The following is a 7,968-nucleotide window of genomic DNA, read 5'->3' as shown; positions in this document are numbered from 1 at the left end:
TGTAACGTTCAAGCTTTACTTTTTACTTTAAGTCTTTTGTAATGGCTTAACCTGGACTTTTATATTGGAATAAAATCAAATGCTCATTCCGAGACTTAAAAATCAAACCGACTCTATTGAAAATCAGTTAAGATCAAAGAAGAGGCATGACTATAAATTGAGGTGTGAAGATCGACTTGAAAATCAACGAAACGAGAATTGATTTTTTTTCTTAACGAACGAATAATTTGGAATTTGTTTTTCTTAATCAAAATTTGATAAACTGGTCTCTAAATTCTTCATAGAACAATTTTTCTCTATTGCTGCTTTTTTAGATGTCATATAAAAGAGTTGATAGTCCTTGTAAAATATCTTTATATAAAGCATGTCGCTGTGGGCGGGTGAAAACATTTGGAGCAATTATTTACCGGACTTTAAAAATGAAAAATAAAATTCTTTAGTAAAATGAAATATGTTCAAAGTGAAAGGCTGTAAAGGGGTAGGAGAGTATTGTAAAAATGACTTGAATATTGTTCTCTCAGTCCATCAATGATCTGGCCGCGTAAATTTTAAATGCTGACAAAAACTTTCGTATGCGATTCATGTTCAAAATATGCTATTTGAGCACCTAAGTCTTAGATTACCATTCCATGATAATGTTTATTTAAGTAAAGTGGTTATTGAGAATGTTTTGCCTGAAATGTTTCATTAGACGAGTTCTTAAATTTTCATTTGACTTCTTTGAAACATGGAAACTTTCCAGAAAATGACGAATTTCGGCACACATACCCAAACTTTGCACGTAGCGTCACCTTCAAAATTCTGGACCCATTCTTCAATGTATTTTCTTTGTAAGAAAATAGGCTATATAACCAAACATTTTTTTGAAGGCAGTGTGAAGGTAATTACTCTCAATAAGCCTCTTGCACGAGGCTTTGAACCATATTGTAGAGAGGAGAGTTTGAGGCAGCGAAGATTATTTGGTAGCCTTGCAGCTTGGAAGTCTTGACGCTGTCGACGTTGCTGGTACAAAGTCTGGAGCTAATTAGTTGTGGACAAACTTGCTGGTGTTGAAATTGTGTAGAAATGTTACAAGTATACAGAGGCAAGTACATAAATAAAGTAAGCAGCTGGTACAAGTTATAATACACCAGGTACATTACTATGTTCAGGTGTAATTACATGTAATACTCAGTCAGGTAGTGGTATAAATTAGGGTGAAGTTACAAATAATACTAGAGTAGGTAAATTGATACATAAAGGTGCAGGTGCATGTAACAATGACGCATATACAGTATTCTCGTATATTGATGAATTGATGAATTAAGAGTACAGTTTTTTCTCAATAGCAAAACATTAAAGAGCCCGAAAATATAAACAATATCTGCTTGGGAATTCAAAATAAATCTATTTTTACTGAACTTCAGGGTTAGGCTGACAAAAAAAAGTCGGTTTTATGAACGTTAACAAGTATACTAGACGTTAGCTTAGACAAAGAATTATCTTTTCCTAAAATCATAAAATTATGATATTGATAATTCGCATAAATAACTGTCCAAAAATAAAGGGTCGGAAAAAAGAGGTTGCTATCATAAACGAATTTCTTGTGGCGCTAAACTCAATGAAAAATAGAACGCTCGGGCTGCTAAACGATTAATCTTTTGGCTGAGCTAATTCTTTTCCTAGGAAAATTTTTGATGCCGATAATATATGGCTTCCTAATTTTTAAGCAAAAATGACTGATGAAGTACGGTTAGTTTTACCGATCAAAAAAGAGTAAATAATTCATTATCAACACATCTCATCTGAATTACTAAAAAATCCGCTCTTATTTATGCCCAAATGATTAACAATACAATGAAGAAATTCTACAACTGAAATTTCAAAGACTTTTATTTTTTTTCAAGCGTTCTTGTAAAAAATGACAAAACTAAAACTTGAGTCCAATCGTCGATGGGTGCAAAAAATTGTACAGCGATGCTACATATGGAAAAATATGGAATGATAAACAAAAAAAACATGATGTTCAACAATCTCTGATTGTAATTAGTTATGCATCGGAGACTGGACATTACCAACGCAGTGTACTGCTTGGGGGGAAAAACGTCGCGGTGATGAGGGGAGATGTCAATAATTCACATATACACAAATTAACAAATTAGTAGCTAAATAACTTCCATTAGTGGCTCTGAATAGCGCAAAATCATAGACGCATCGTAATCGTGTGACAATTTGCCATTCAACGGCTAAATGAATTTATGCATAATTTTCATGATAATATTTTATTAGATATAAGCTTCAAAGCTACTCTCAAAAATTAGAAAATTATAATGTGTTCTTATATTCTGACGTATCGGGCATCAATTACAGTGGAATACTGCAAACGACAAACAATGTAATGTGAAATTATCGTAAAAATGGACCGATAGCTGTCTGCGTTGATAACCTGTGTTTATTAAATAATTTTAATGCAAAAATGGTATCTGTAAACGTCAAAGATGATACTCTTTATAAGTTAATTAAATGGAACTAATCGGGTTCTCATGCCAGCGATCGCTTGCTCGTGCAGTCAACGCTCTTATCGACTGTTGTGCGAGACATGCATTGAGTGATAACATTAATGATAGTACGTATAAGGAAGGGTGAATTGTGAATGCCTTTTAATGAAGGAATAAACAGGAGACTTCATATGTTCATATGTAGCAAAGGATAAGTTCAATCCATTTACTTTTGAAGCGATCGGGGGAAATTTCTCAAAGCAAAGTGAGATCTCATATCAACTCGAGTGGCTTCCATCTAAGCGTGTTGATTGTAGAGGTTGTTATTACAGTGAAATGAACAGCAACGCGACTGGCAACAAAGGGTTTATCAACGAGTAATGCTCCATACTTGATCTGCAATGGATGAGAAGAGCGTCGTCTCTTTGTATGACGACTAACGTAATTATGCATTATAACGCTATAGAAGCTCTTCAGTTATCTCTCACAATGATCTCCACTGATAAACCTACTATTAGCTAATATCTTATATCATATAAGCACATCTGTTCCATCACATAAGCTCTTCGATTTTACCCCACTTTATCGTTCTGTTCTGTATATACCGGAATAGGTGCCAGCTTTTGATGGGAATTTATTAGTGCTTTATACAGTTTTTTTTGGTCCACTGATATTAATGAAATTTAATCGCGTTCTAAGATTGAATATTTGTGATATACGGTGTAAGATGTTAGAGGCTGAGTTACACTTGGACGCCTAGAAATTATTATAAAAATTAACGATGTCAGAGGTTGCGGTAGAATTATTTGACCAACAAATTAAACGAATAAAAAATCTGTGAATATTCAGCGTTGAAAGATTTTGAATAAATTTTACCTAAGTTTTAATCAGTTAATGAAAGCTGACTCAAAAATTCTACACAAATGAATTTCTCATAAAACAATTTGAGGAATCCGATTTTAAATAAAATTTGTGAGATGAAAAATTTCAATCAGTAGCGCTTTACTTTCCAAGTCAGTGAACAAATCCACCTCCACTTCACTCCTAACACAATCATTGCCAAATATTTTCTCCTCAAGCAAATACAATTTACGTTTGCATTCGCGCGTCCAAGTGCCTGCAAAATTGAAGGAAGCGGAATTTAATTTCGGAATTTAATTTATGTCCATTACGCAGCGAGGATATATTATGAGGGCGCATAGGGAACTGTCCAACTCGAACACATTCAGTTAGTGAGGATGCTAATGCTTGCGAAGTTACTGTCAACTGCCTTAACATTTATTTAATTAACAGGTCCCGGGCTTCACTTTCTTCGCATATTTCAGAGGAAAATTACCGAGTTGATAGTAACTATAACAGACCGTAGTAGTTTGATGAAATTGAAGATTCAAATTTCGGCCTGCATCAACTGCAACATAGCTAATATTTTTTTGTAATTTTTTTTTCATTTTTAGTGCATTTTCTCATTTATGGAAAAAGGCGCTATTGTGCTCGTCATGTCCGTCCGTCCGTGACTTCACGTCACGGACGGACGAGAAAATGCGCGCTCTGTCACTCACTGCAGTGAGTACTGATCTAATTTTTTAAGCACTCAATCATATGACGATTTTTTTGCTGTCTAAGTGGTACATATTTTATTATTAATTTCTGATGAAAAATTCGTGCAGATACCTAATATGCGCACGAGAGATTGCAAATAATTGGATATTGTTATTCATGAAGTTAACAAGATATGGACAAACACAAATGAACTTTATAATAAATATATCAAACTTTGAGAGAGTTTTTTTTTTATAAATTTCGTCTTTGAAATTAACAAGTTGCATTTATTAGCCAACAATTACGACACTTGATCGGCATCTAATTGTTTTAGTGTGTAATAGACTAATTACTTCTGCAATATTTACGACAATAAACTCAATGGTTACATGGAGATCTACGTCTATATCAATAAATGAGACGAGAAAGTTTAGCATTTCTCGGATGCCGTGATACCGCGTGAAATTTGATGAGTTGACCGAAAATGAATGAAATAATATACGTTTAAAAATTACTTTTTAAAGACAACACTTCCAAAGAATCCAGTATCTCCAATATCACAGATGTACAATGAATTTTCATCTAATTTTCGAAAATTAAAAAAATTACTTTTCAATTTTTTTAATATATATATACATTTTTTTAATATAGAATTTTTTTCAAAATTATTTATTCTGTTAATTGATTCATGCATTGCCTCTGATTTCACACAAGTGTGCAAAACTTCAGATCAATTAGACAGGTAAAAGTGTGTCAAATATCAGTTATAAGATTTGTAGCTGACAAAATTATTTTTTCAATTTTTTTAATTAATATTGAAAATTTTTTTTCAATTTTTAAAATCAGTTATTTTGACATTTGATTCATGCATTGTCTCCAACTTTACACAAATGTGCAAAATTTCAGAGCGATAGGATAAGTAGAAGTGTATTAAATTTCGATTACAAGATTTGTAGCAGACAAACAGACAAGAAGTGAAGTTAAAGAGAAGTGTTGTAAAAAGTAGGTCTTAATGTTACTGTGATTTAGAAGAAGTTAATGTATTTGAGCATATAACACGTCATTATTATAGCAATTGAATAGAAATAAAAAATGTTTGATTTGAAAAGTTGTGTGCGAATAACATGATGCATAATTGTAACGAACTAATTTCGTAGATGAGTTTCTTTCAATCTTATATTGATTTGAGCAGTAAATTGTTCACCTATTTATTTTTTAAAACTCTGTTTTTTCTAATGCCCCTTACTATCGATTAAAGATGACTTCAGCTTAATTCATGGCTCCTTCTCAATCTTCCTTCTCTCCTGAATTAAGTCGTCGCATATCGACAATTTAGCTATCCTATATTTTATTTATTAAGCTCCAAGGTTTAATGAAGACAATAAAGAGAGTATGGAATATGCTTGAATGAATGGCAATTATAAGTAGTGCCTTTGTTCTAAGTCGCCACATTTACTAGGAAGTCGTCATGCAAAAGGAAATGAGCAGTAGCAGTTGACCTGTGTTTTTCTTTTATTATTAGAACAAACATGTCTTTAGTGCTGGTTATTCGTAAAAGGTTCGTAAGTTTGTAGAAGATCTACGCCGGCAGGTTTTTAGCCGAGTGAAGTGTATCGTGTAGAATAACTGGACAATTTATGTAGCGTAAGTGAATATTTTAAATAGTTGATCAGTTTAGGTTAACTGGATAATTTATGTACCGTAACTATCCAGTTTAAACTTTCGGGAAAGTTTATGTAGCGTAACAGGAAAATTAACATTAACTGAAAATTAATTAAGGAAAATTAACATTAGTTAAGGAAAATTAACATTAATTAACAGTTCATCCAGCTCAACTGTACTGTACGTTAGCAGAACAGCGGCTGACACAAGGTAGAGATCACAAGCTCCTTGAGACGGCCCAGACGTCAGGGTAAGGTTTTCATGTCAAGAGCTGTGAGTTATGGCCTCCTCTGCCGCTATTGGAGAGCTGTGGGCAATACGTGTGAATGTGGCGCAAGAGAACAGTAAATTATTTTCATATACGTAATGTAGTGCTTCTTGGTATCATAATTATTGTCAGCTGATACCGAACAAAACTTTAAAACACTCCTTGTGTTAGTGAACCATCTCATGAGAAATTCAATTTTGTACATTTTTGAGGTCTATTGCTAAAGCTGTCAGACATCATTCAAACTTTAAGATATCATTCAAACTCTGAGATATCATTCAAACTTTGAGACATCATTCAAACTTTGAGATATCATTCGAACATAATCTTCGGGGGGAAATTCGAATATTTGGGAATCAATTTGAAGGATTCTTTTAAATACTTGTTGCATCATTTGATAATTTCGTTGGAAAATTTGAATCACTATCTTATTTGCATGTCGGAAACATATTGCAATATATTTAATTACTATCATGCAATAATCGATGAGACAAGTTTTGAACACATCGCATGACGGTCGAGATGCCTGAAAGCGACGCTAAAATGCTCTACATTGGCTCACCTATCGCTCTGTAGGATGCTCATTATTTATGCTCAGTTTATTCATGAAGTCAATGATGCTTGGGTAAGCATAAAGCCATCATGAATATGCAACATGGTTCATGCTCCAACACTCACGATTCAGCGAAGCTCGTTACGCTGTGCAGGCCTTCACGAGCAACATTTTAAACACGAGTTGAATTTCATTCCGCACTTTATTAGGCGGAGCTGCCAAGCTTTACACGCCGGGGTAATGCTTAATAAATAGAGAACCTTAGACTTCAGGGATAACTTGGTATCACACAAGGGCTTTATGACAAAAACGTTGATGACATTTAATTAAAATTTGGCATATGGAGGCTGCTTTTCTAATCAATATGGGAATCATGAAGAAGAATTTAATTACGTTTCGCTCTTCTAATATTTAGGACGAACCCTGTTGATATTTCTGAGTGGATACTCATATGATGTAGAATGATACGAACATAATGTTAATAAATATTTGGGACATTGTTAACCTCTAGATTTGATAATCGAGAAAATTCTTTCGTGCACTAGTGAACAATCATTGAGCTCGTCATCTTTTCTAGCAATGCTGTTTATAGTTTAAATTTCTGGGACTAAAGTATGATGGGTCTAAAGAAAGTTTCTCGAGCAATAATGAAATATTTCCTGTACAGAACACTGTGTCATCAGATATTAATATTATCATTTTTTTCAATTTTGAATGTTTATCGGAAGATCATCAAAATGGCCATCATAATTGGAAGTTCTGTAATTGATAATAGTTCTTAGTTATGATATGCTAGTCCTTAGAATAGTTCTTGAAATATGAAAGCTATGCATGTTGATTTTTATGTGGTCATATTTTACATCCAATTAGTGTTTTAAAAGCTTCACTCATTGGATTTTAAGTTTTATGTTAAAATTTATTTGTCGTTAGTATTTGACTTTATATTGTCTAGCACTTCGCTTTCTCAGGAAGCAGCTTGTTAGCAAAACCTTGTTTGTTGATGTTAGCGAAATTAGTAGAGGTCGCTGTCATTTGTCGGGCCTTGGGTCCGTGTTTGCTGGCCAGCACGAGTCAAAGGACTTCATCAGCAACCAATCCGGCCCGCAGTTCCGCACCACCGGACTCTCCATGACGTCGGATTGTCTTCTCTGTGATATGCCTTTTAGGTTCAAATTCCTATCGACTTTCTAATTAAAATTTCTATCTCAATGCGAGACAACGCCCTTGCATGTAATGCCAACTTTTCTCTGAACAACGTCTAAAATTATGAATTGATTTTCAGCTATTTCATGATGTTTTTCGGATGTAAGCAACAGGAAAATTCTTGAAAATCTCAACATTTTTAGGTCATAAAGTGATTTAAGAGGAGGAAAATTATTCATATATACGTGTGTTATAAGCTGATGTCCAATGATGCATGTCCAATCATTGGACTTTTCAGCCTTGTAATTCGCTCATGAAATTCTATT

This window comes from Hyalella azteca, unplaced genomic scaffold (genome assembly GCF_000764305.2).
Source record: "Hyalella azteca isolate HAZT.00-mixed unplaced genomic scaffold, Hazt_2.0.2 contig15593, whole genome shotgun sequence".
NCBI lineage: Eukaryota > Metazoa > Arthropoda > Malacostraca > Amphipoda > Hyalellidae > Hyalella > Hyalella azteca.
This window is presented reverse-complemented; position numbering follows the sequence as displayed.